A 27,696-nucleotide genomic window follows, 5' to 3' on the forward strand; every position below is an offset into this window, starting at 1 on the left:
ACCCCCCCGGGGGGGGGCGGGCTGGCAGGTGCGGGGGTGGGAACCGTCTCCGCGGGAGCAGCCTTGCCAAAGGTCCGGCTGCTGACGTCCGAGCGCCCGCTCCTGTCAATGAACGGCAGCGGCAGCCTGGGGACTGTTCTGGCAACGAGGCTACAGACGTCATCGCCTCCTGTTGGACGCGGGGGGGTGTCCGAGCAGCATCTCCGGCTTAAAGGGAAACTCTCTAAGTTCTGGGCAGCCGGGAGAGTCGTTCTTGAGAGCATATGCACCCCCAAATGTCAAGTGCACGCGGACACACACACACACACACAGACACACGCACGCACACATGAGCACTCATGTTCTAGAGAGAGAGGTCTGAGTCCGAAGTTGCTGCTGCTGGGAGCTTGAGCTGAGATGGACTGGTCTTCATGGGCGCCCAAGGCACTGGGTGCAACTTTCCGCGAGACCCCCAGATGGAAAGGTGGGAAGGAGGAACCCCACACACTCGCCTTTTGCGAGAAGATCGGCGCGCACCCCAGAGTGCCCCAAGCCTTTGGAATCTGCCTGCTGAGCGGAGCGCGCGAGCGTGGACAGGTCCCGAACTTGGCCGGCGGGCTTTCTTGGCAACTTGCTTTGCGCAGTTCTCCATGGAACCCTGGACCCACTGTGCTCCCGGAGCCTTACCTTTTTTCTTTCTTTCTTTCTCTCTTTCTTTTTAAATTTATGAACTCGAAATGAAGCGGAAAGCAGATACACGCGTCAGCATACTTTGGCGGGTAAGTTGACCGTTCCTTTTACCTATTATTTAACCCTTGAGAGTCCAGAAAAACTTAGTCCCAATCTTTGTGTGTGTGTGTGTGTGTGTGTACTTAAAAAAACTTCCTGTCCTTTCCCTCCACCCTGTTTAGCAACAAGAAAACGTGTGCGTGTGTGTGGTGTGTTGTGTTTGTGGACGTGACTGTTTGGGGGAAAGGGTGATGAGTGAACTCGAGAAAGAAGAAAGGGAGTTTTTAAAGCCGGAAGACTCAAGGGTTTGCAGAGGAGGGGAGAGAGACTGCAGCCCGCCCCAGCGCCGACTGACAGCCTCGGGGCTAACGCTTGATCCGAGGAGTTTGGGAGCTCCAAGTTCCCAGCGAGGGCTGCGCGCCAGCTGCAAACCGCAGCGGCTGCCGCGCCAGACCCGCAGGTGCCTCCCGAGGCGGCCTGGAGAAGGGATGGTGTGTGCACTGCAACTTCCTTCCTCCACAGCCGGCCGCCCTTCTCCAGTTCTCAGTGGGGACAGGACCCCCTGCGCTTTTGATCTTTCCCTCTGCCGCCACTCTCTTCTCTCCCCCCACCTTCCCCAGTCTCTTTTGCGAAAGATCCTATGATGTCATAGGGGAGGAGGGGGTCCGGAGTCCCCAGCACCTGAAAGCATCACTAGATTGCATTCTGCAGGATTTTATTTTCTTCATCTCACCCAATTTTCCTTGCAACCCATTGAAATCGCATCCTCCCCAAACACTGCAAACACTGTCCTGCCCCTCCTCCCCCCAAGCCAAGCCAAGCCCAGCCAGAAGATACCACTCCTTCATAGCTAGACAGGGCCAGGAGTCCTCACAGCACCCCACCCCATTGCCCCTCCAAATGGGGAAGAAATCCGCTGAGGCACCCAAGGAGCCTCTCATCTCTGGTTTGATCTCTCCTCCCCTCTCGGCTTACCCTTCTAGTTGAAGGAAAAGGAGGAAGGAGGAAGGAGGAAGGAGAGAGAGAGGAGAGAGAGACAGAGAGAGGGAGAGGGAGAGGCAGAGAGAGAGAGAGAGAGAGAGAGAGAGAGAGAGAGAGAGAGGCGCAACACCAGCAAACAGTCTCCTAGACGTAGGGCTACACTGATGGACCGGATTGTAGGATTTCTGCACTGAGTCCCTGCCCCTCTGCCTTTCCTGCCACCCCAAGTCCCTTCCCCTCCTGAAGCAGCAATCTCTTCCATCTCCCTCTCTGGGCTCTTCTCCCCACCCCTTCCTCTGCACCTAACCCCCTCCCCTCCATCTAACCCCACCTTCACTCTCCTCTCCGAGGGGGGAGGGCCAGGGGGTGGGGAAAGAAAACCCCCAAATCCCCAGCCCTGGGCAGAGATGTCGAAGAAACGCAAAGCCCTCGAGGGTGGAGGAGGTGGCGGAGAACCCCAGCTCCCAGAGGAGGAACCCACTGCCTGGTTTGGGGACAGCAGCGAGGAGCAAGGTAGGGGGCGGGGAGGGGGAGGAGAAAAAGGAACAGGAGCACATGCAGGAAGACGTTTGGGAGTTGAGATCCCTCCGCAGGAATGCCCTCGCCACACTTCATCAGAGCTCCCTATAGCAAGACAACTTGAGTAGACTTCTCCCCCACAGATGGGGTTTTACATGTTTCCTCAGGATACGGGGAGTGGGGTGGGAGTGAGCTGATTAGATAATGCTGGAGACCCAGATCTGCGTGGACTTGAAGCTGTGTGGGGAAGAAGTGAGGGTGGGGTGGGAAGGGAAGAGGCCAAGAGGTATTGATTGGGGACAGCTGACTATTTTCCCTCATGCCTGCCTGGCTGTCATGTGCATTGGTGTGGACACACTGTACTGGGGATGGAGGGCCTACATGAATGTCTGTGTGCAGAACACCTGTGTCCGGAGGGCAGGGGTGCCGGTGAGATCCCCCTCAAGCTCGTTGCTGATGAGGGACAGCAGGGAGGGACGTTTACTTCTTCCATGCTTCTCCAGTCCAGGGATGCTTAGGGCTGCGTCATGTGAAATCTTCATTCCCTGCACAGGCAGGGCCCTGTGCCTCCTCCTGAAGTTGGAGGTGAGGTTTTTGAAGCAAATGGGGTGATGTGCTGTGATTTCAAGGAGAGACGTGGTGGTGAAAGCAGTTGGGTACTTCTTTGCCTAGAATAACACCAATGAAAAACTGAAGATGGAAAATTTCCTATGGAAACACAAGTGATCCTTGGGTATCTGATTTCCACATAAAAGAAACCCAGGCAGACACCTTTTATTTCCCTTAAAGCTTTCTGGATTTGGTTTAAAGTAGGCCCCAATGAACTAGCCAGGCTTTTTCCGGGCTGCAGTTAAAATGCAAAGGAAAAATGAACCAGATGGAGATGTTTTGTTGTTGGCTAAGCTGTGGAAAATTCGGTGAACAGGCATGTTGGGGGAGAATCTGAATCTGGATAGGTAGGCAGCTAGGTAGAGGGGTTGTTTGTGTGACTGATTCCTTCCTGCAGCCCAGCTCTGTGGCTTCGGTTGTGGCAGGGGCCGAGCTGGGCAGACAGAACATCCAGAGAGATGGGCTTGGGCTCCTGTCTCCAAAATGGAGGCAATGGCTTTTCTCCTTTGACGTCACAAGAAACACCAAGTCACAGAAGTCCTTTCCCCTGGAAAACATGAATCTTTGTGTGCAATGGGAACCTTCGGCATGGCTTGCGTCCATTTCCAAACAAAGGACGGGTTCTGGTCATGCCCGGAAAGTGCATTTTGGTGACACTGAAAGGAGTTGAGAAGAATCCCACCGCTTAACTCAAAAGGGGTATTTCAGTAACTGCAGGCTTTGACTTTCTCTGCTCAGTTATGATTTTAGAGCAATGCTAGGGCATTTCTTAAGTTACTTTTACTGAAAAAAAATGGCATTTGGTAAGAAATTCAAGGTGTTGCAGGTGACTTTATTTGTATGGTTGGTATTTTTCCATCTTTGGGGGAAATAATTCAATATCACCATGAGAGTCTGGCAAATTCATCAGCTCCATATGCAGCATTTAGTTTTGACCTCGGGTCGCTCTGTAAAGGCGCATAGCCTTTTCTTTTGGTTAATAGCAAACCAAGTCTATGGGAACTGAAACCATTATTATGGTAAATAACAACCTTAATATTTTAATGCTATTTTAAAAATTAATAAATGTATGACTGCCGGCTGTGAAAAGAAATAAGAATTGTGTTTCAGCAAACATTTTTCATCTTTTTGGTGGACATATTTGGTATTAGGATTTAAAAAAATCTATGCTATGGAAATCTATACTACCAGTAGCAAGTCATTCCCACATTCCCCCGGTAATACGAGTCTACAGAGAATATTTTGCAAATCAGAAGAGTCAACAGTAAATACCTGTATCCATAGTACTCGGAGATGATCCTAATTTCAAAATGATTTATTGTACAATTTTTTTTAGCATAAAAATGTCTAAAGATTTTATTGTATCCTTTGTATTTGGCAACTAAAACTGCTACTTGATGATTGTCTGAGAATATGTAACTGTAGAAACCATTGAGGGGTGAACGCTCCACCACCATGGTGTTGGGAATATATTTCTTTGGGAAATGGCAACCATGGCCCATGCCTGCAATGGCGGGAGCACATCTGTGCATTTCTGGTGGATGTCTGTGGTATATGGCTATATGAATACATGGCTGTGCACGCTTTCACGATGGGAAACTGGGAGGCCAGGTAGCTGGCAGTGTTTGAGTGACAGCTGTTCATGACACATAACCACGTACCCATGATTAAGATACTACATTTTCTCTGCCTCTCAAACTCAGTGCTGTTGGTTTTTACCCCTTTGGGCCTCTAAGCCAAATTTGACTGTACACGCACTGCAAAACAGAGAAAAGTATATATGTTGGTGTTGCTGACCTGGATGATAACCTCAGAGGGTTATCTTTTAAGTTCCAACAACTTGGAAGGTTTACGTGTTTGCTCATTTCAACCATTGAGAGTATATTCATAGAATGTATGAAATGAAGGCAACTGGAAATTAAGTTTCAGTGGTGGTCAATGATTTTAAGATGGCCTGTTGGCAGGTTGCTTTGACTTGAAGTTTTAAATAGCTAATAGCTGACAGGCTTATAGGCTGCTTAGAGAGGAGTGCGGTGGGAACTTTGAACGTGAGAACTAAAGCCCTTCGGTCCTGTTCACGTCCTTCCCTACCACCAGTCCATCCCAGAGTGCACGTGGTCTCCAGCCACAGCTGCTAAGTGCTCCTTTCAGGTCCTGTGCTGATACTTCCTGGCTATTGTGCTGTGTGGCCCCTGTATTGTAAATAGTTTCTCTTTAGAAGATTCCTTATACTGATGAACATAGGATAGTAAATGGGTCATTGTGTACACACTCAGATGGTTTTGGTTTCCTCCCTGACCTTAATAGATCCAGCCTGCTTAATTTAACTAGGTAAAAGGGAAGATGAAGTACATTATCCTAGCTTAGATTGAATGTTTCTTTGGATGTCCACCGAAGTTATTTGACATGTGCACATGTGTGTGTGTGTCTGTAAAATTGTGATTACGATATTTTCCTCTTGTGGGCAGCAGCTGGCTGGCTCCGTGTCCAACATGTGTGTGGTCTATACTGATGGAAGATATTAGCATAAAATGTTAAACTTATAAACATTTTTCCTTTGTAACTTAAAGAAAATTGGTGTGCAAATGGACCATGCCAATGATAATTTTTGTTTTGTTTTGTTTCTTCTTTTCTTAATTGCTTTGAACTTGGACATAAGAGTGTGTTACAGTGTTTGGTTAACTATAACTGAATGGACATGTGGAAAGCTATATGGGAAGAGTCTTTGATGAAAACCTTGAATAATTGTATTTATTGATCTTATAACTAATAAGAAAGTACTTCAAAAATTTTTTCATTCTCTTCGCATTCTTTTTATATTAGTCTCTTTTCAAATAATTAGTATTTACTTAAAGAGTTTGGTTTAATCACAAGATATCTTATTAGTTACTATACACTTAAGAAGTAATACTAACTCTATTTTACCAGTTACGCTATAGTTAGAAACCTGTTCTCTTAGTACCTGTAGGTTCTCTGAAATCTATCTCTATTCTCCCCTCTCCCCACTGTCACCCTAATTGGACTATCTTGCTTCGTCTTCTAGTTTTAAGCTTCATGTCTTTCAAGATGGTTTTAAGTTAGGAAATTACTTAACTTAAGTGGTATATTCTTAAGTGGTATATTCTTACATTAAATTAATCTCATGACTGTTTTAAAAGTAAGTAGTTTCTGTTTTGGATGAAATTGGTTAAGATCCTCCCCAGCCCAGTTTTCTGGGTTCTTGCCTTGGTAGTGTTTAAAGCCACCCAAAGGGGAGCCTCTGCGACTGAATGAATCTAGGGGACATTTGGGCATGACCAACTCATGCATTCCTTGAATTTCTTGAGCCATAGTGAAATATGGGTAGCTATTATGTGGTCAGATAAATCAGTGACTGAGTGAACATATGGTTTTCAATAACCACATACCTCTACCTCTCTGATATTACAATAACACCCAGATTTTGTAGCTTTCCTGTATTATTAATGGGTAGTTAGTATTGGGAGAACCTGAAACTGGGTATGAGAAGTAGCATCAATTTTATGCCTCTAAAACTAGTTAAAAGTGAATGTGTATGTTGTTAATTGACCTACATCTACCTAACCCCCTACCATCAGCTGGATTGATCTTTCCAATAGATTAATGTTTCTGATTAATTGTTCAGATTGCCTAATTCTAAAATAGCTCACAAAAATATCTCTCAAAGGGTGATTTACATCACTGATATTAAAAAATGGGCATGACCCTTGGAAGAGGAAATCAATGTTAAAGACAAACAGTCATACAAGCATGCATTTTTACAGAAGTTTGATGGCAAAGGCGGTTATTGTTTCTACATTTGTTAAAGTTCTTGTGTTAGTTTCTTTGGCTTCAAACCAGAAAGGCCACTACCATCCAGGGGGCCAAAGGAGGTGGAAGAGGTGACTTCGAGGAGAAATGGAGCTCAAGAATGAAGGCTGCAGAATGGAATAGAGGCCTCAGTCCTCTCTCATCTTTGGACATGCCCCTGCCTTTTTGATTCAAGCAGTAAAGGAAATGACCAACATCTGAAAGACAAAGTCACCACTATGTGCCTTTTTCCTCCCCTCAGGTTGAATTGAATGGCCTTGGTGATCCAGTTTCTGTGACTTTGATTATGACTTTGGAAATAAATGAACTTACACCATAACTGGACTCCAATCTAAATGATAACTCACAAAGGAACCAAATGAGGGGTAGTTATTAATCTGAAAGAGTGGGGAGAGGAAGTTACCTAAAAACTGGATTCTTTGAGAAGCCACTAGCTGGGAGGATACTCTCTTTTTAGAACTGGCAGAAGTTCTGAGCATCACAGCACAATAATGTAGAGCACCTTTTGATCTAGAGTACAGCAGGGACTCTTCTTTATGTTGTAAATGGCCTATATTTACCTACATTTATATTCCTGTTTGCCAACACTTGCTCCCCAACAAACATGCACCTGGCCCTCCCCTCCAGGGGAAAACAGAACTGCAAATAAACAGAGGTGAAAGTTATGTAACAATGCTGCCTCCTGTCGCTTCTATGGCTAGCTTAAATAATACAGATGGAATACGTGTTTCTCAGGTAAGCAGAAATTATCTTCACCTGTTAGCAGGAGGAGCACTTTTAATAAAAAGAACTGCTCAACTGTGACATGAAATTCTTAAGAGCTCTTTGACTTTGTCTTTCCTTCCTTGAGGAATACAAGGTAGCAATCACAATGACCATTATCTTGATATGATATATTGCATATATCATATAGATACATGCATATATCATATAGATACATGCATATATATTATACACACATGGAAACAATAGTCAGTGGTCATGGGAAGAGGTACAGTAAGTCTTCCTCCAACCCCAAATGTCACCTATATGACCCTGGTCCTTATGTAGCCAACCAGAAATTTCCTGAGCACACACAGGATGATATACGTAACATTCCTTTCATAGAGAGACACAAGTATCCTGTTAAACTGTTCTCCTTATACTTTGCTTTATCCACTTACCTGTGTCTTGGAAATGTATCAGCATATATAAAACTACCTTTGTTGCCTGTATACTATTCCGTGGTACTATGTGCCATAATTGATTTAACTAAACCCTACTGAATGACATTCAAAATACTAGTCTCTTGCTTTTATAAATAAATAAAGTTTTCATAAGCAACCACACAGTACTTTTTGAACACATGTATACATTTATATGTTGGTAAATTCCTGGATATGGAAGTTGAGTCAAAGAGATGATAACCATTTGAATTCCATCGAAGGCTATTTGCCGATACCTGCCGTAATTTTCTTAGGCAGTTTGATCTGTCATGAGTACAGACACTATATTTTGAAAATCCCAAATTGGGATATTTGGTAAATATAAGCATATTTCTCAAAACAGTGAAATATATTTCTCAAAACAGTGAAATAGTCAACAGACTATTTGAAATGTAGAGAGTCCCAGAGGTAGGGTGATTACGCCTAGGATGGATTTTAGGATTTATGAGACAGCTTTTCTTCTTCCCCTGCTCTCTGCTTAAGGTGGGTGTTGGCATGAGCGGTGTTGCATTACATCCATCTCAGCAACAACACATAGGCACAGGTTTGTGATTTTGCCGCAGAATAAACATTGAGGGAATTTAAGTAATGACAGAGAATTAATTCTGTTATTTTAAAATGTGTATTATTTTATTCAAGAGTAAGTCTTACTCTTGAATTCTCAGATAACCACAATGGTAACTCTGGGTGTTGTGACTTTTGCACATTTTTTCTATTTAGAGATTCTTAAATTTGTCAGTCAGAATGTTGGCTCTCAAAGAGTGGGAGTGGTGGTGTCTTAACTGTGACATTTATACCGTGTGGGAGCTGATAACCCCTGCCTTGCCCCCTGTTTTGTCCCTGCCCCTTCCAGTGTGCCTGGCACCTAATGGGTATGCCAGCGTTTCTTGTTGAGTGAAATCATGAATGTTTTTGTAACTGAGCCAACTTGAATTAACAAGTATCTTATTTAATAGAAACTATAATATTTCTACTTGTAAATGACTATAGATAAGAAGAAATATTTATATTGAGCTGTGAAAGTTTTTTATTCATGAAAGAAAATCTGCTCTGAGATTAAACATGCCACAGCAGCACATATTTGTAAAAGCATTTTTCCTTAGGACATAATTTTAAGGTGCTAATACCTGGGATGAATGGGTGAGAGAGAAGTAGAAACATGTTCCCCTTCCCCTTCTGCCTCATGCCTGGGCCAGCTGGGGAGAAAGCCCACGTGCTCCTTCCCTTGGTGCTAATGGGGAGTTCAGCCCACACAAGCCTCGGCCAATGAACAAGAACCCTTACTCAGCTCCAGCTCCCAACCACAGCAGGCCCCAAGCCTGTATCCCTGCTTTCAAGCCATTTTCAGACACACTGGGAGCCAGCCCTCCTCTGTGTAGAAAGCCTCACTCTGTGAGTGATAAACTGTTTTATGTCCTCTTGGTGCGTGTGTCATCAGAGTTGACATCTGAAAGAAATTTTGGGTGGGAGATCTCATGCTCATGGAATACCCATCACAAACATTTTGCTACATTTTCTTTTTCTCCTCCTCCACCTCCTCCTCCCTTTCTTATTCTTCCCTGGCACGCATAATTATTATTATTATTGGCTGAAGTCTTCAGAATTATTTATAAACATTTTGATAAGCTAAATACTTTAGATTTATTTTCTGACGGCAAGACATCCCTGAACATGACCACAATTCAACATCCATACTGAGAATGCTTAACATTAATATAACGTTATTATCTAGTGGGAGCACATATTCAAATGTCCCCAATAATAGCCTGGATACTTTCTCAATCCAGAATCCAGTCGGGAATCATGCATGACGTTGAATTGTCATTTTTTTTTTTTTTAATCTAGAAAAACTCCATGACATTGACATTTTTGAAGCATCTAGGCCACTCATCTTTCAGAAATCCCAAATTTGGATGCATATGATGCTTCTTAGTGATTAGACTCAAGTTAAATATTTTGGACAAAGATACCACATAGATGGCACTGTGCCATTCTCGATGCATCCCATTAGAAAGCACTTGACATCAGCAGGTCCTATCTTGGTGACATTAAGTTTGATCGCTTCGTTAAGAAAATTTCTACCAGACTTCTCCACTGTAAAGAGAAATAGTAATAAACTCTGATTATTCTTCCCTGACGCCATGGCAAAATGTCTGCTCAAAGGTGCAAAATGTTGACAACTAAAATCCTTAATTTAATATCAATTCATAATTATATAAATTTGGATTTTGTTTACATGCCAATATTTTTCTTTTTCATTGAGGTGTAATGACTTCAGATAAGGCACTTTCTGAACTAAACAGCTTAGGTGAATTTTACAGGAAGAACTCAATGGATTTTAACAGAAATAAACACCAAGATGTAAGCCATTTCCAGCATTCCAGAAGGCTTCCTGTGCCCTTTGCCTCATCAGGTCCCTTCCCACAGGTAACCATTGTTCACCCTTCTGACCTCTGTCATCAATTCGTTTGCCTGCTCTGGGACTCTTCTGTAGAAATGGAAAAGCACATCTTCTTTGTCTGGGTTCTTTTCGTCAAACTTCAATCTATGGGATTCAGCTTCATTGTTGCAGTAGGTTGCTCTTTTTAAGTGCTAAGTAATATTCTGTTGTATCACCATTCCATAATTTACTTGTTTTTCCTACTATTGATGGATATTTGAGTAGTTTCAACTTTGGAGCTACTCCAAATAAAACTGCTATGCAACATTTTTATACATGCCTTTAGTGGACATAGACCCTCATTTATTTGAGGCACATACCCTATAGATCACTTTTTATTTCAGTAATTTGTTTAATGTTCTTTATTAGTCATTGGAGCTCCTCAATGAAGGTGTTGATTTTCTACAAATACATCTGAATATCACAAACCTTATATTCATAAAAAATTCAGATGCTTTCATGGGAACACTGAAAATCCAGACATAGAATCTTGATAAATGAACTAGATTTTATCCATAATAGAAGTCTATACTTAATTTTGACTCACAAATATAATTATGCTTCTCTACCGTGGATGTTGAATTTGGTGCTTGTTCATTTAAGTAGTGTATTGTGCTTGATTGAGGACTCTGAAGGAGACTGTATTAAGAAGAGAGATGGACCATCACCAAGTTATACCATCCTGAGGTACAGTTTGCTGGTAGTATGGATTAGTTTACCTCTGAGAAAAACTTACCAGATTGAGGAATCTCTGCCTAGGAAACTCTGTAAGTTCAACTCAAGAAGAGAAGGAATCTGCTGTCTTTCCCAAACTGTTTTTTCTTGCTATTGTGATTTTTGATTTCCAACCTTCTTTATTTTTCTGTATCAGTGTGGCCTAATGACATCCACTTGCTGGTCTTATTTGGGGCTGGCCTGGACTAACTATGAAGTAAAAAGGGACAAGTGTAACTTTATGTCACCCTCTTGCCACAGAATAATAAATCTAATTTTTAAGTAACAGGTTCTGTAACAAGATAGAGAACTTTCAGTTATCTTCACATTTGGTTCCAGCCTGTCTCTCACCAAGGGAACTATCTGTCTGGGACAATGCTTCGATGTGTGCTGACAGCAGAGGGTGCAATTCCAGGGCTTCCGATGCACAGGGTTTGGCTGCTCCAGGAGAGCCTGTGGGGAAGGTGGGGACAGGAGAATGGTGTGGCGCACAGCCCGAGGAGGGCCCTGCTACAGGGTGGCTGGGGAGGACTGCAGAGCCCAGGAACAGCTGTCAGTTATTGTGAGCTGCTGTGGTGCGTGGTGGAAGACGTGACTCTCTGTGTGAGTCTAGTGCTCTGTCAAGTTTACCAAATTCTTGAGTGATTCAGAGAGGCTTTGTAAATGAAAACCCCATGAAGGGTCTGAGTTTCACATATGGGCTTTGATGGCATAAACCAGAGTGAGTGAGTGTGAAGTGGTAGCCAGAGTCGGGCCAGTCCAGGAAGACTCAGGTTCTGGAATATTCTTCGAAACAGTAGCAAAGGCTCTGGTGTCTCCAGGTAGGAACATGTTGTGATTCAAGGCAAATCACCCTACCCCAAGGGTTAGCAAACTCTTGGCTTTGAGGTATATTGAAGCCATTTTTTTCTTAACTTGAAGTGAATTGGAACATTTTGATTGTAGTCACAGCCCAGTCCCCTGTTTTCAATGTGGTATCACCTGTGGCTTGAGATTTAGGTAAAGATTACAAAGATGGTCAGAGGCCTGGTTTTACTCAGGGCCCAACAGATTTTAGTGATTCAGCCTAAAATCACCGGGGCTGAGTCAACATCAGCTGTTATCTTACATGATCATAATAATAATTAACATATCTACATAGCAGTAACTTAAAAGGAGTCTTTTTAGCTTCATTATGAATGTCAAAATGTGTATGGAGAATATAAATTTGTCATGGCATACAAGCAAAATCTATAACTAACTGACAGCATGCTAATTTTATCCATACCCCTCTATGCTTAATAGCAGGCTATTTATTTGCCTACTTACTTCCATTTTTGTTGTTCAGTCTCTGATTTCAGATTTCTAAGATCATCATTATTTGATTGTCTAAAATACAATGCAAAAGAATTACAACATGGAAGTGAAATGTTGTCAATTACAAGGTTTCGTTAAATCTAAGAGAGGTGCTGGGAACAGCTCTACCAACATGCGATGTTGTTAAAAAAACAAGTTAGACTTTGAACTGAAAAAGGAAAATTGATGAGGTTTATCCTATGCCCCTACCACCAGATATTTCTGTTCCATTCTATTCTAGACATCAAAAATGTGCCAAGTGTCCACTAAGTTGAGTGCTGGACACACAGTGTCTCAAGAACAGGCATAGCCTTGCTGGTCATAGTGAGGGTGTTTTGGTTAACTCATAGAACAAAGTGCCCTCTGATAATTTCTTATTTTGCTTACTTTTAGTGTCTGCCTCTTCCCATGAGAATATATTCTCATTAAAGATGGAAACTTCTTTGTGCTTTCTTCCTGTGTACCTCTAGCACTTGGACTAAAGCCTGGCAAATATTAAGTCCTCTTAAACTTTTTATTGAATGAATGTGTGACTGAATGATTGAGTTCCCCTTTTAAAAAAAAGGTTTTAGTAGAGATGAGGTCTCGCTATGTTGCCCGGGCTAGTCTCGAACTCTTGAGCCCAAGTAATCGCCCACTTCTGTCTGCCAAAATGCTGGGATTACAGGCATGAGCCACTGCACCTGGAATAAATTGTCTTTTTAATGGAACTTTTCCCTTGACTTAGGATGAATCAAATGCTTTATAGAAAAAGGCTAAGGGGGACTTTCAGAGGAGCTCTCCAGATAGCCTGAATACCTCCCGGCTCTCAGTCAGTCTCAGTTACAAGTGGCAACAGTCAAAGAGAATAAACTTAAGTGAAAGGCGGTATATCAGCAAGTCCTGGGGAGAGGCCACAGCAGAGGAGGGTACAGAAAGCAGCCACCTCCAGGGTCTGGACCTGGGCTCCTTCTCCTTCCTCCATTGTTCTCCCAGATAAGGAGGTGAAGGGCAGCTCAAGGTCACACCCTCACAATCCCTGCGCAGCCAGGAAAGAATACCTTGTCCCAGTTAACCCAGCCAAAATATCCCAAAGGCAGACACTCCCGTTTCTATAGATAGGGCAGGTGTGTTCCTAGAAGAAAGTGCAAGACAAGACTCTGCAGACAGGCATGACGGTCACCCTCTGTCCCCTGTTCCTCTTGCCAGGTCCCTCTCACTGAGTAAAGGTGGCACCATTGCTGTCCTTTCTGGCTCTAGAGAACTTGCCGATGTTTCTTTTCTTGTCTAGTAAAATTTAGTACAAGTGTTCTCCTTCAGCAATAGAATCTGCCATACTGTGGTCCCAGAGAAGGTACCAATGAGATGTAAAATAGATGTGCAATGCTCTATCAACTGGTAAAGTCTTAATATCTTATACCCATCTGGTTCTGCACTCTTTATCATTCAGCAAAATTGATACTTACTTTTAATTATTGCTTATGATGTCTTCTCTTCCAGATCTCCCATTCTCCACTCAGTATCTCTTTGTGTAGACCTTAAGCCTCCTTGGAGACCCTTGTGAATTTCTACCTTCTCCAGGGAGCTTGGCCGTTTCCACGAGGGGCAGACGGGTTTGTTTCCTCCAGGACTCCAGGGCTCCGGGTGGTGTGCCAGGCACTTACTATACCACCTGGTGCTTGAGGATTGTTCCAATCATTTTTAGATCCCTCTTTCTCCCATTAGCCTGAAGAATTCTAGAGAAGAGATGTGTTTCATGCACATTCTTGCAGTCATTGGAGTCATTGTTTGTGTAGAAGGCCCATGACCATTTTCTGATGGAATAGAGACATACATTTGTGAAAGTTCCCACTTGTGAAAAATGTATGGATGAAAGAGGAGGAAAGATGTAAAGAAATAGAACTCTACATATGTGCATTGATGAGAAGCTCCCCTCTAACTACTAGTGATATCAGTATACAGTATGAGAAGGCAATTTCAAACTTATAATTGATATTTTTAACATTACGTAAGAGGTATTTAATAACTTAATGGACTGATTCAAGTGGTATTTTGTAGATGATAGAAAATATAAGCATCTATCTTGCATGTATATATATATATATAAACTATCTTGCGTCAGACGATGACTGGTGCACAAGGTGGCAAGTTTTTATGCAAAATGCTTTAGTTCTGTTAAGAAACTCTGCATGTTATTGAAGAAAGAAATTGCCCAAGTATCGAAGAAGACATATTGTGATAAAGGAATAAAAAAACCTTACATGCAAAGCCACGTTACTATATTCATAAATGAACACTGCTGCCGTATAGCCATTTCACATCTGTCTGGATATTCCTGTGAAGTCCTGACCTCACCCCTTGTTTGGGATGGGCCAGTCTGGCGCCCACGCTGCGGTGCTTCTCATCTGTCTCCCTTTTCCCTGGGGCCTCTTCAGCAGATCACAGGCGTCTTCAGACTGCCAGCAACGACTGAGTCTTTCTTCAGAATTTTTTTTTTCATAACAAAGATTTTAAGCTTTTGTTAATGTAATACATTCCTTAGTCAATTTCATCTAACTTCAATAAAACTTCCTTTCATCTTTCACTCACAAAACATATGCAGGGATCCTAAGAGACCCCAATTCCATCACTTAATTAATTTATTTATTTTTGAGGCGGAATTTCACTCTTTTTACCCAGGCTGGAGTGTAATGATGCAGTCTTGGCTCACTGCAACCTCCGCCTCCAGGGTTCAAGTGATTCTCCTGCCTCGACCTCCCAAGTAGCTGGGATTATAGGCATCTGCCACCACGCCTGGCTGATTTTTACATTTTTAGTAGAGACAGAGTTTTGCCATGTTGGTCAGGCTGGTCTTGAACTCCTGACCTCATGTAATCTGCCAGCTTTGGCCTCCTAAAATGCTGGGATTACAGGCATGAACCCACCATGCCCGGCCTCCATCACATTTTGGATTGGGCTCAACCAGTGTTTTTTGAATTATGGATAGCAACCTATTTGTGAGCCATGAAATCAATTTTTATTTTTAGTGAGTCCTAACTATATTTTTAAGCAGTTGAATGGAATGGAAGGAAAGGGGAGGGAGAGGGTGAGGGGAAGAGGAGAAGAGAGAAGGAGAGAGTGTGGGAATGGAGGGGAGCAGAGAATGAGCTGGTGTTGTGCAGGGACTTGTGTGTGTCTGTGTGTATTTGGTACTCTTGTCAAATACATTTTTTATTGTGAGTGAAAGCAGTAATAAAATCCCTGGCCGAGACCATATTTTACAGGTATCTTGGTCACAATAAATAGAGCACCAATGCCAGAATTGTTCTGGCCTCTTGGCAAAAAGTAACAAATTATTTAATTCATTGAAGCCAGTCGCTTTGGATGAAAGGTTATCCCTTAAAGGGCTCTCAGCTGCCTTTGTTCACTGAAGGGGCACGCACCCCCATCTCAGCACCCGAGCCTCAGTGCCACTGGAGCCTCATGTCAGCACTGTCCCTGCTGGCTGACATCGTCTAGAGCTGCTTTTGTGTGCCTTGGCTCCCCGGCTGGATTGAACACATTTTAAGGGCTCAACCAAGTCTTCGTCTCAGTCATTCTTCAAGGAACAAGTAGAGTAGGTGTTTTGCAAATAATTTTTTTTCATGACAGAGACCGGGACACATCTCAGTCATAGGTCATACCACCTGGCAAGGTGGGGTGAGAGGAGAGGAAGACAAGAGAGTCATACTGGGTGACCCTGGGCGGCAGAGAGAGTGTGGAGGACCCAGGGGCAGAATCCCTGTCCACCTGCGCAGGTGGCTGCCCTGCTGGTACAGGGAGTTCTCACTTCCCAGTAGCTCCATCCCGGCCAACAGAACAGAATGTTCCCCACCTTCTACCATAGAGTGAAAGGCGCACTCTCCTTTTTAAAATCATTTTTATACTCTTAAAACTTTTCACACCTAATTCTCAATTCTTATTCCAATGTGCTTGGGGAGTAATTATGTATTTTCTTTAAGTGAGGTTCTTTCAGGCTTCCTTTGTTACAGAGTGTACCTTTTCTTTCACCCCCTCACACCCCAGGAGGCTGGACTGCAGCCTCTGTTATTTATGCCGTGATTGCTACTGTGTCAGGTGTCACTCCTTATTCTATACTTTACCAGGTTTCAAGTTAAGCCCCAGTCAACGCCATGGGCACATACAGTTCTTTATTTTCCCCTTCAAGAGTGAAATCTGGGTGGTCTAGATTTGATAGGTACAGAGGTAAAAATAATAAAATAAATAAATAAAAGCTGTGTGGCTGCCAAAATGCCAGTTTTCAAAATTAATGCCAAGTTATCTTTGGAAGTGTCTGGAACGGCTGTGGTTTGCCATACTGCTTCCAATCCCAGACCTGAAGATTTAAACTTTTCTGTTCTCTTTTTAAAAATCAGAAGCAGTCAATTACTATTGTTTTGCCTCTTTTTCTCCCATCTTCAGTAAAATACATACGTAAAACTTGGTTCTTAATTGGCAAGGCACTGTTGGCAGTCTGGGCCTGAGTTTGGAACAAGAAAGAAATGAAAATGAAATGCACAGTCACACAGTCACACGTTTCCTGTGTGCAAAGACCCGGAGAGTGGCTATGGGTGATGGGCATGAGTTTATTTTCCCAGCCCTGAAGGAATTTCAGTCTTATAGGAAGGTAAGAATGTGTGGCATGAGCCCTTAAGTGAGGTCATCCAGTGTGCTGCAGAGGTTTCTGGAAGAGAGTGAATCATTTCTCCTAAGCTTGACTGATTTGAATCATGGATGACCTCGAACTTCCAGCGTGAGGCGCTCAAGAGTCATTGTGGGGGTCACCATCACGTTCAATCACGTATTTAACAATCAGAATTCATTTCTATGCCATTTAAAAAAAATTTAACAACGATTTCTTTCTAGCAACTTCTACTAGGTTCAAAAAGCAAATTGAAAATTTCTTTTTTTTTTGTCTCCCTTTGTTGCCTAGGCTGGAGTGCAATGGTGCAATCTAGGCTCACTGCAACCTCTGCCTTCCAGGTTTAAGAGATTCTTCTGCCTCAGCCTCCCGAGTAGTTGGGATTACAGGTGCCCGCCACCACACCCGGCTAATTTTTGTATTTTAGTAGAGATGGGGCTTTGCCATGTTGGCCAGACTGGTTTCGAACTCCTGATCTCAGGTAATCCACCTGCCTCGGCCTCCCAAAGTGCTGGGATTATAGGCATGAGACACTATGCCAGGCTGAAAAATTTTTTTTCATTATCAAAATAATGGGGTCCAATTCATGTTCTGATAATCTTTCTCCAGTGCACTGTTTCTGTTCTTGTAATTCTATTCATTTATTCTTAAATAAAAAAATAAATGCAATTGGCAAAAATTCAAGAGACAAAAAGATATATAATAAGAAATAAACCTTTTGTTTAATTCAGTAGTGTTTCAAAGTTTTCTTCATATAGACATGGCTCGTTTCCTCTAAGTTTATTTTTAGCTATGTTTACCTTTTTATTGACTTTATAAATTGAGTCATTTCTTCTATTAAATCTTTTAAACAGTTTTTTTTTGTATATGATAACTGTTATGGATATTTTTAAAAGCAGATATTTAAATTTTGAAATGATCTCAAACTTATAGAAAAGTTGCATGTACAGTAGAAATATTTTTTTTCTGAACCATTACCCCAAATAATTTAGTGTGCATTTTCTACACACCAAGACATTCTCTTACATTGACCACCTTACAACTACCAAAATCAGGAAATTAATCATGATACATCTCCATCATCTAATCTTCACATCCCATACAGGTTTTGTCAGTTGTTCTAATAACATCTTCGACAGCAAAAAGATCTGTTCCAGAACCACACATAGCATTTGTCTCTTTGGTTTCCTTCAGTCTGGAGCAACTTCTCGGTCTTTCGTGGACTTCCATGACTTGTGTTTTTGAAGATTTTGAGCGAATGATTTTAAAGATTGTCTCTTCGTTTGAGTCTGTTTTGTTATATAATCATGGTTAGATTGAAGTGATGCCTGTTGGGGGAAATATCCTAAAAATGATGCTGTGTTCATTTGTCCTATCACTGACGGTGTTTACTTTGACCACTTGGTCACTTGCTTCAGGTAGTGTCTTCCAACAGTCTCCACTGTAAAATTACACTATTTTCCTTTGTCATTATGAAGGAATTTGGGAGTAGCTACTCTGAAATCACATAAATATTTTCTTTTTCTCCAAACTTCTTCAATTTTTCATTTGCTGATTTACATGAGTATGGACTTATGGTTTCCTATTTTATTCGGTGGTTTGTAACACATTATTTAATTTATCTTGAAGCTTAAATTGTCCCAGGTTTGGGCAGTGGGAGCTCCTTCAGGGTGGTTTCTGTGTCTTTCGATGTGTACATCTCTATCTTGATCTCTCTCTGTTTAGAGGTGAGACATATATACATATACAAATGCATTTATAGCTGTATTTTTGTCTGTATTTAATCTATTAGGTTGCTGCAAAAGTAATTGCAGTTTTTGTCATTAATGGCAAACACCACAATTACTTATGTGCCAACCTAATATATCTGAAACCAGGAATTCATATCAACACCTTCATTTCAGCCAGTACCATTGGGCTACTTCTGGTTTCTCCTTTTTAGTATTTGTAACTCTCTTCTCCTACATAGCTATAGCTACAGCTATGTCTTACTTGAACAATTGTCTGGGTGTAGCCAATCTCCCATAACTGCTGCCAGCCCCTCCCCAGTGAGGACACTGTCCCCACCCCATCTGGGCTGTGACACCTGAGCCACCACCACTCTCCTCTATCCTTGGCAGAGCTGCTTATCTTGTCGGGGGAAGAGGAAGAAGAGAAAGTTTGGAAGCTAATTTGTACTCCACCACCTTATTGACTTCTGTTACTTACATTTGTTCTTCATATTATTTTCTCAGGTACCTCAGGTAGTTGTTCATAACATGATTTGCAGAAGGGTAATTTTACTTTCCTTTTCGAAACGTTATACCTCATGTCTTTCTCATCTGATGGCCTTGTCAAATGCGTCCAGAATGTCATTAAATAAGGACAGTGATGAAGACTTTATGGGAATGCTTCTTTTGTTTTTCACTCATCATAGTGCTGGCTTTGGGTAGAGACAGGGAGGTTTCATCAAGGTGAAGATTCTTAAGTGCAAACCTGGTACCACCAGAGTCCTGCATTCAACTTTAAGATGGATTCCCATTGACCACGGGGTGCAGGTTCAAGCCGGTAGTGAGGTCAGTGGGGCCCTGCAGGCTCTGCCTTCTGCTTCCTCTGTCTTTGCCTCAGGACTTTACTAATCGTTTTCCTTTTAATCAAGAGTAGATGTTAGAGATAGAAATTTATCACATGTCCTTTTTGCTCATAAATATAATCTTACATGTTTTCCTTTTTGATCTATTAATCATCTTCAAAACATTTTAAAGTTCCTTGTTTACAAGGAAGCCCCAGTTAGACACAACTGAAGTTTTCCATGTCCCTTGGTCAAGGTAGGTCACTTAAAGAATCACATGAAATCTTTCTCTCTCTCTCTCTCTGATTCATGACGCCTCACAGGGTGAACATTTTGGAGCTGCATGTCTGATTTTGTTCCTCCTTGGTCAGAAGAAAATCAGCATGTTGAAAATGTTTGGCCCATTTTCTAGAAACCCATGTGGGTAAGAGACCCCCATTGTGACAGTGGGTGGCAGTGGTGGCTTCACAGTGACGTTGTTTTAAAATGGCACGGAGGTGAACTACTTGTGTTACAGCAAACGTGAGTGACGCCATCCACCACAGTCCGATGGGTTTGATGTCAGTACTGTGTAAAATACAACGACCTGCGTTTGTTTCATTTAAACCTGACTTTTGCGTAGGCACGCTGGTGAATCCTGCACAATACGCCTCGCTAATATCATGCCTCTTGATGAGTCATCTTCTCCTGGCTTCTCCAATACTCTCCTAAGAGCAGGCATCTCTGTCATTCCCTGGTGGAGGAGGGGCACTGCTACCGACCAGCTCACCTAATACCAATCTTTCTGTGCCACTTCTCTATGTATTTTGTACGACGATCAGTGTCTTTTACCCACATTGTCTCCTAACCTTGGACATCTTTCTGTGTGATGCTTCACTGCTCAGCATTGACACCAGAGCTGCTCTGTGTATGTTTAATATTAACAGAGGTGTGATGTCTTACAGGAAGGTTAGCAGAGCGCAATTTTGGGGAGTGCTATTGTGAAACCCAAGAGGAGGCAGAGTTTGTGGTGAAACAGCTACCCATCTGTTTACACATCAAATAAAACACGGGAATCACATCTCCTGTGTATAAATTCAGGAAAGTTGATTAGAGACTGGGAAAATATTCGTAGAGCAATCACGGGGCTATCTCAAAAGCATAGTTGAAGTCCATGTCTAAGAATTAAAAGATAGATGTGTATTACCCAAGGAAAATGCCCAAGACACTTCTCAATTTTGTGTCCTGCATCTCTCATATACAGATGCTATTTCTTTATTCAAATCATCTTTTCCTTATACAGTATTTGTTTTCGAAATGCTTTTCAATCGTTTAGGAAAAAATGATACCAATAGTGTTCAAGATTTCTGACAGTTAAATCATTTTTTTTTTTTGAGACCGAGTGTCGTGCTCTTGTTGCCCAGGCTGGAGTGCAGTGGCACAGTCTTGGCTCACTGCAACCTTTGCCTCCCAGTTTCAAGTGATTCTTTTGCCTCAGCCTCCCAAGGAGCTGGGATTATAGGCATGTACCACCACAGCTGGCTAATGTTTGTATTTTTAGTAGAGACAGGGTTTCACCATGATGGCCAGGCTGGTCTGGAACTCCTGACGTCAGGTGATCCGCCTGCCTCGGCCTCCCAAAGTGTTGAGAGTACAGGCGTGAGCCACTGTGCCTGACCAATAATTTGTATTTATTTGTTTAGAGTCAAGATTGCCTTTGTCTCAAATATTGCAGGGTCTGACACAGGCATAGGGGTGAGAATCAAAGCCCAGGACATCTCTAGGATGTCTTGTACCCTTCCATATCCATATATGGCAAGCACTTGGTACCCCAGATAATTGTAGTTCCCTCTTCTCACTCATTTCTAGAAGCTTAACAGTCAAATTTCTGCCTCTTCTTTAAAACATTTAGAGGATCTTATGGCAACAACTTAGTGTATTACCCTCATTTCCAGTTTCATCTTGTTTTTCCTCCCTCTTTCTCCTTTGTGTAGATTTTTTCATCTATTTATTTTGTATTTTATTTTCTCTTGACTTATTGTGTGCAGTTTTGTAAGCTACCTGAAATCTCTTTTGGCATAAAATCAGAATATGAACACATGAATAACCACAGTGAAACAAATACATGCATTATTATTTGGGGACAAGGTTCACCTCCTTTACTTAATTCATGTACCATGAGGCCAGGGACAATGGTTGTTTATTCTCTTTGCATCTTGCCATGAGAACAAATCTTTGCAAAAATTGTACCAAGGACTCAATGGATGTCTGTTAAATTGTAAAGAGTTGTTTTTGAGTCCATGTGGCAAAGCAGTGGACTTGATATTCACTGCATAATGACAGAAAAAGCAAGTGGGCTTAGTTGTTTTTTTAAGCCAGTTGTTTTTTAAGCATCTTCCATGAGCTGGGCTGTGAGGCCTGGAACACTGCGTGTTGTCCCTCACATCCAGGGTCCACAGTCGAGTAATGGTCACAGACATAAGAACATGCAGCAGGCTACAGTGAGAAACATGGTCAGTATGCAAAATGCAATGCAAAAGTGAGCAGGGGGTCATGTGAATTCACACTGGGCTGGAAAAGCCTCACCTCCATATCTGAATGCTCTCTCTGTGAAGAGCATAGGAAACAAGGGGTCTACAGCCTGTAAAAGTAACTCATAGTGACCTGACTTTCCTAAGCTCCCTTATGAGCCCTGTGGCGAGGCCACTTTCCCACTCTTTCTGTAGACATTGCATCTCTACATTCCCACTGCTTCCTCAACCACTTGGTTTTCGGGGAGGCATTATTAAAGTTCAAATGTGTTAGACTACAATCCCTTGGAAGATGAAGTCCCAACTTTGTATTTCTCTGATCTGAAGGAATATGCGTGTGGGGATGTTTAGTGAGGTTTTCCGATGACAGCGATTCCCCCTAAATCTATGTATTAAATACAATGGAACAGGATTCACAATTCACCGCAGATAATACAGTTTGCTGAGTATTTTATGTAGCTGTGACCAAAACCCACAAAAGGATCAGAAGCCTCTGTAACATCCAGCATGGCTCGTTCCAGTTTACTAGGCAGCTCCTGGGCTGTCTCCAGGGCTGTCGGCTGTAATCGGGCAGAGCCCCAGCTACGTATTCCCTTGTGGAGAGTATTGAAAAGTCAGCACACAGCTCTGTATTAGTATTTATGATCAAACTCAGACTCGCGTAGGCCCAGACATTTCTAAATGTAGACACAGTTTTTTAGTTGCAAGGATAAACCCAAAGCCACTATGAAATTTTTTATTTCCCGAGCAGCATAATGGCCAGAAGTGTGCTGAGTGACAAAGAAACACAAGGGTAAGGATTCCAATATTAGGGCAGGAGTGTGATGATGTAGGGTATCAAATCCCAGGAAAACCTTAGGATCTATTTTGGAATGCAGTCTCACTCTCATTTTGACGGAACTGCGGTGCTTTTCACTCCAGAGTTATCTTCAGCTCCATATTCCCGAGTTCAGTGCCCTGTTGTTGTATGCCTGCCCCTACCCCCGATTTATACCTCAGACTCATCAAGAGCACAGTTCACCTTGTGTCTGCCCCACCCGTGTCTCCTCTGTATCGGGAGATGGCCACGCCATTCACAATGCTACCCAACCCGGAAACTTGGGGCCATCACTTTTCTGGAGAGTTGCGTAAATCCCACCTCCTTGCCATCCCTCTCCTCGGAGCACCTACCTCTTCCCTGCTGTTGTTGCCTTAATTCCAGTCCTCACCATCTCTCACTTGGACAACTTTAGTTTCCCCCTGTAGGTTCACATGTTTAAAATACAATCTCTATATTGCTTCTTCTAAAATATATCACATCCGCATTGTGCCCTTGTAAGGCCCCTGGATGGCCGTCAGGGTCAAGTTTGGCCAAAGGCCCCTTTATTTGCCCCCACCCTGTCACCTGGCCATTTGCCACTCCCACCCCAGTGCAGGCTCCATGCTTCTCTCCCCTGGCACCCTTCCTTCTCCTCTCAGCCTGCTGAGCTTCTCCCCTTCCTTTAACAAGCACGGTCGTGTCTTCTTTATAAAGTGCTCCTTGATTTTCTCACGCAGGGTCTCAGTCCCATCTATATAGTCCCTGATGCACCTTTCTCATCATTACGTGGGTCCATCTGTGTGCCCAGGGCAAAAACAATGTTTAAGGAATATTTTAGCTGTTATTTCGTGTACACATTTCTCCAGTAATTATGTATTTACATGGCCGTCCCCTTCTAAATTGGGCACTGCTGGATAACAGGGACCAGGACTTATAAAGTCTGATTCCCGTGTGCCTAGGATGATCGCTGGCACATACCGAGTGTTTCATTGTTGATGATGATGATGAGAGAGATCATGACTCATCTCACAGTAAATTCCACTAGCATCCCTAAGTAGAATTGGCTGGGCACTTTTTAAAAACTGATGACTATTTCAGATCCATTACGCCCAGATTTCATCTCCATATTTTAAAAACAGTGTGGTAAATCTGGCCATGATACAAAAGAGAATAGGAGAAAAACAATTATAGTGATAAAAAAAATAAGTCCCATGAACAATAAAAGAGTAGTTGAGTGTTCCTTAGCACTCCACACCTCACTTTTGGTCTCTGTGAAATGAGGAGCTGGCGGTTGACCGAGTCTAAGTCCTCTTCTGGTTTGTTAGGAGCCAAGCTGCAGCTGCTTGACTTAGAGAGGACAAGGGAGCAGAAGTTATTTGGGGTAAACCTTGACAAGTTGCTCCCTGTTGCCTTCAGGCTGATCATGAAGAAGTGGGTTAAATCTTATAGGGAGACTGGATAGCTAAAATGAATAATTTCTTGGCAATAAAAGAGAGAAAATAATGAGATAGCTGAGAGAAGCTTTTGCATCTGTAGATTTTAAACAAAGAATCACTGTTTTTGATTGCATGGGTATCACCTGCCAGGAAACCAAAGAGCTTTTATGTTGCTGCTGACACCTTGGCTGATAAATTCTTGCCCTTACTTCCTTCCAACCTCAATAAGGTGCAGTGGACCAGGGGCCCTGAGTCAGAGTTCAGCAGGTGAGATGGCTGCCTGGCCTGAGCCAGGACAGAGGCCCAAGGAGGGATGGCCACAGTTCAGAGGAGGAGACGGAGCACAGCCCGAGTGGTCAAGTAGGACATGACAGCAGGGGGTACCACCTTCCAGCAAAAGGAGACAGATGGTGGGGGCCAAGAGAGGAAGGAGCTGGGGCTTTTCTCAGGACAGGTGTGGCCGTCCCTATGCTGCTGCCTTCCATCGGTCACCCTCCTCTCTGGGCCCCTTTCTTTATTAGTAAAATAACTTGTCCACTTTCAAACACATGCTGAGTACTTTCTGAAAAACTCTCACCACAGTCCGCTGGGGTGATGTTGTCCTTCCATTTTAGATGAGGAAATTCTGATCCAAAGATGTTAAACAACTGTAGCAGGCCACATGGGTATTAGGTCGCATGGCAGGCATTCCCTCCTGGAACTACTTGCCTCATGCTACTTTTTAAAATATCAGCTCATCTCCTGTAAAGATGAGGATAGCAGCACCTACTAGGCCTGTGTAAGTATCCAGTGAGAGAGTGCTGGAGAAGAAGTTTTGAAAACTGTGAAGCATTATTCAGATGTAAGTCATTAGTAAATAAGACAGATTTGTTTCACAGACAAATTTTGAGCTTCCCTGGATGGGAGATTAAGAACATATTTGTTCTTCTCTTGTGTCAGTGTATATATGTGTATGTGATACATATTAGGGTGTGGGGGGATCTAACACAAATCTTGATTCATGTCTTGAAAAATTTTTATTTCAAAGGATGAAAAAGGTTGCACTCTTCATTCAACACATTAGTCATATGTTCTTCTGTCTTAACATATGACAAATTTCCATCTCGAATAAGTTGATGTTTTTGCAAGATTGGCTAGTTCTCATAGTAATTACAACTGTGCACGTGTGTGTGTGTGCATTTACGTATGCATGCTTGCTTCATATGTTAACTAATAAAATAATCAGGTTCAATGTATGGCACCCAAGCTATGGGTTAATCTGCTGATTATTAACCTGTGCCTCTGTTGAGGGTACAGAGGTCTGGCCAAAAGCAGATGGACTTTATTCACCCGAGGAGAGTGATCATGGTCCTGCCATTCCTGCCTGGGTGTCTCATTGGTTTTATGAACCAGAATTTATAAAGATAATAATGAGGACAGTTAATCTTTTGCCTCTACTGGCTAATTTGGGCCTAGATATGACGTCACCACAGCCCATCTGGGAGCTTCAATCCTGACTGATGTCCTCAAGACACGTTACAAAATGGACCAAAATGTGCATGGCTGACATTTCACAGCAGGTGATCAGAGTCTGGGAAAAACAGGAACTCAGACCTTAGCACATCCTGTTCCAGGGCCCCATGGAGACGTATTTCTCCATGCCTGTCAGAATATGCATTTCCACCTGAATTCTGCGGCCGAGCGAAGCTGAATGAATAGCCAAAGGTGAAAATGATTTCATGGTGGACGTCTAAGTTCCTGAAGACAAGAAGTGCAACTGCTCAATCAGGCAGCCAGGCTGGACCCGCCCAGGAGCTGCTCACCTTTGGGGTCCATCATGATTTCCACCCACTCTGGTCACCAAGTAGTTCTGACAGTGAGCAAATGGCCAGCTCCCCTGTAGTGTGGCCCCTGAGGTCTTTGAGTCCTGTGCTATGGATTAAAGGCCATAATCCAAGCAATACACAGATATCTGATCAGTTTTCTTTGTGATGTGCACCATGTACAGAGGGAGCGTTGCCCGTGGGGGCAAATAAACTGGGTTCCAATCTCAGCGGCATCGTGTGAGCCAGGCAACCTTGGGCAATTTACTTTCTGAGCCTTGATTTCCTCGTGTTTCTATCTACCCAGGACTATCACGGGAATAATACTAGACCCTAGAGCTGTAAGGATTTGAAATTACACATGCAAAGTGCCTGGGTAGGGATTGGCAAATAATGCTCAGCAGAAGTCAAGCCCATTGGTGACTTGGGTTGATGTCCTCCCTTCATTGCCCACAAACCACCTTTTACTGCAGGTTGTACCCAGGTAGAGGAGTGAATCTTGGCTAAGAACATGATGGATTTCTGGAAACGAGAAATCATTAAGGGGCTCTGGGGTTTTGCTCTGAAGCGGGCATGTCTTCCTTAAGAATCGTGGTTTCGTTCTGGGGCTCTGAAGAGCCAGAGATGACACTGTACCGTACAGTCTGGGAAACCTCCATCAAGTCGGAGGCAGCATTTTGGAGGGGCCGTGCATTCTGCAGGTGACCTGTCACTGTGACAGCAGTTTTCTAAGCTTGTGGAGGGGCCTTGCAAACCAAACAAGGAGTAAGTGGAGGCTCGTTGGTTGTGGAGCCCTCGCTGACATCATGGTTAAGGCATTTTCATCTTGTGGATAACCAGCAGCCATCCTGCCCTCACTGCATCCACTGGCTATGATGCCATTCGCCACCGCGTGGTAATGAAACCGGCTAAGGCAGGCTTAGCATTTCCACATGATCGCATTTCCTCCTGGCTTCCTTCTACAGGACTGTAGGAAGCGTTATCCCATTTTACAGAGAAGAAAGGTGAACGATTTGCTTGAAGTTGCCCAGCTTGCGATCTCAGGATGAGGACTTGAAGCAGGGCCATCACGCTATGTGGTGACTTCATATTTGTTCTGGGGGACTGAAATTCAGAGGGTGTAAAGCTTTTAAGTGACGACTTTTAAGGAGAGAACTAAGCTCTAGAGCTCTCAGCAACTGCATCCACAGTAAGGTCCCGTACACTCCACCCCCACCCTCCCACCACAAGCCTGGCCAGATAGACAGGCTGGGAGGGGGTCAGTGACCTCATGCTCCTGGCCCAGAGCTGAACGTGGCCTGACCCAGCCCAGGTCCCCTGATGCTTTCTGCCACACTCTCCACAATGCTTCCTCCCCTCTTGTTTCTGCCCAAAGACACATGGAAAGCAATGGAGGCTGCAGTGTTAGCTCCGGCCCCGCTCCTGGGGGCCAGTGCAGAGCTGCCTCCCTCACTCCCTGCCCATCTGTGTTCTCGGCCATCAGACACTCACTCACATTATGGCTGGTGCTCCTCTGTCTTCCCACCCTGCTCCCTGCCTGAGGATCATGTCTGTCTGCGCTCTATGCACAGCTTCTCCATCTCCTCAATGCCCCTGGATCACTGGCGATTCCAGCGCCCT

General features: G+C 43.3%; 1 long non-coding RNA gene across 1 annotated transcript in view; it reads left to right on the forward strand.

Moving 5' to 3' along the window:
• The first annotated feature begins 216 nt into the window (after nt 1-216).
• LOC106998194 (uncharacterized) overlaps nt 217-27,696 on the forward strand; it is a 96,218-nt gene continuing 68,738 nt past the window's right edge. The window contains exon 1 of the long non-coding RNA XR_013416975.1: nt 217-758. This is a non-coding gene — a long non-coding RNA (uncharacterized LOC106998194). The remainder of the gene's footprint in view (nt 759-27,696) is intronic.

This window comes from Macaca mulatta, chromosome 4, assembly GCF_049350105.2.
Source record: "Macaca mulatta isolate MMU2019108-1 chromosome 4, T2T-MMU8v2.0, whole genome shotgun sequence".
NCBI classification, from domain to species: Eukaryota; Metazoa; Chordata; class Mammalia; order Primates; family Cercopithecidae; genus Macaca; species Macaca mulatta.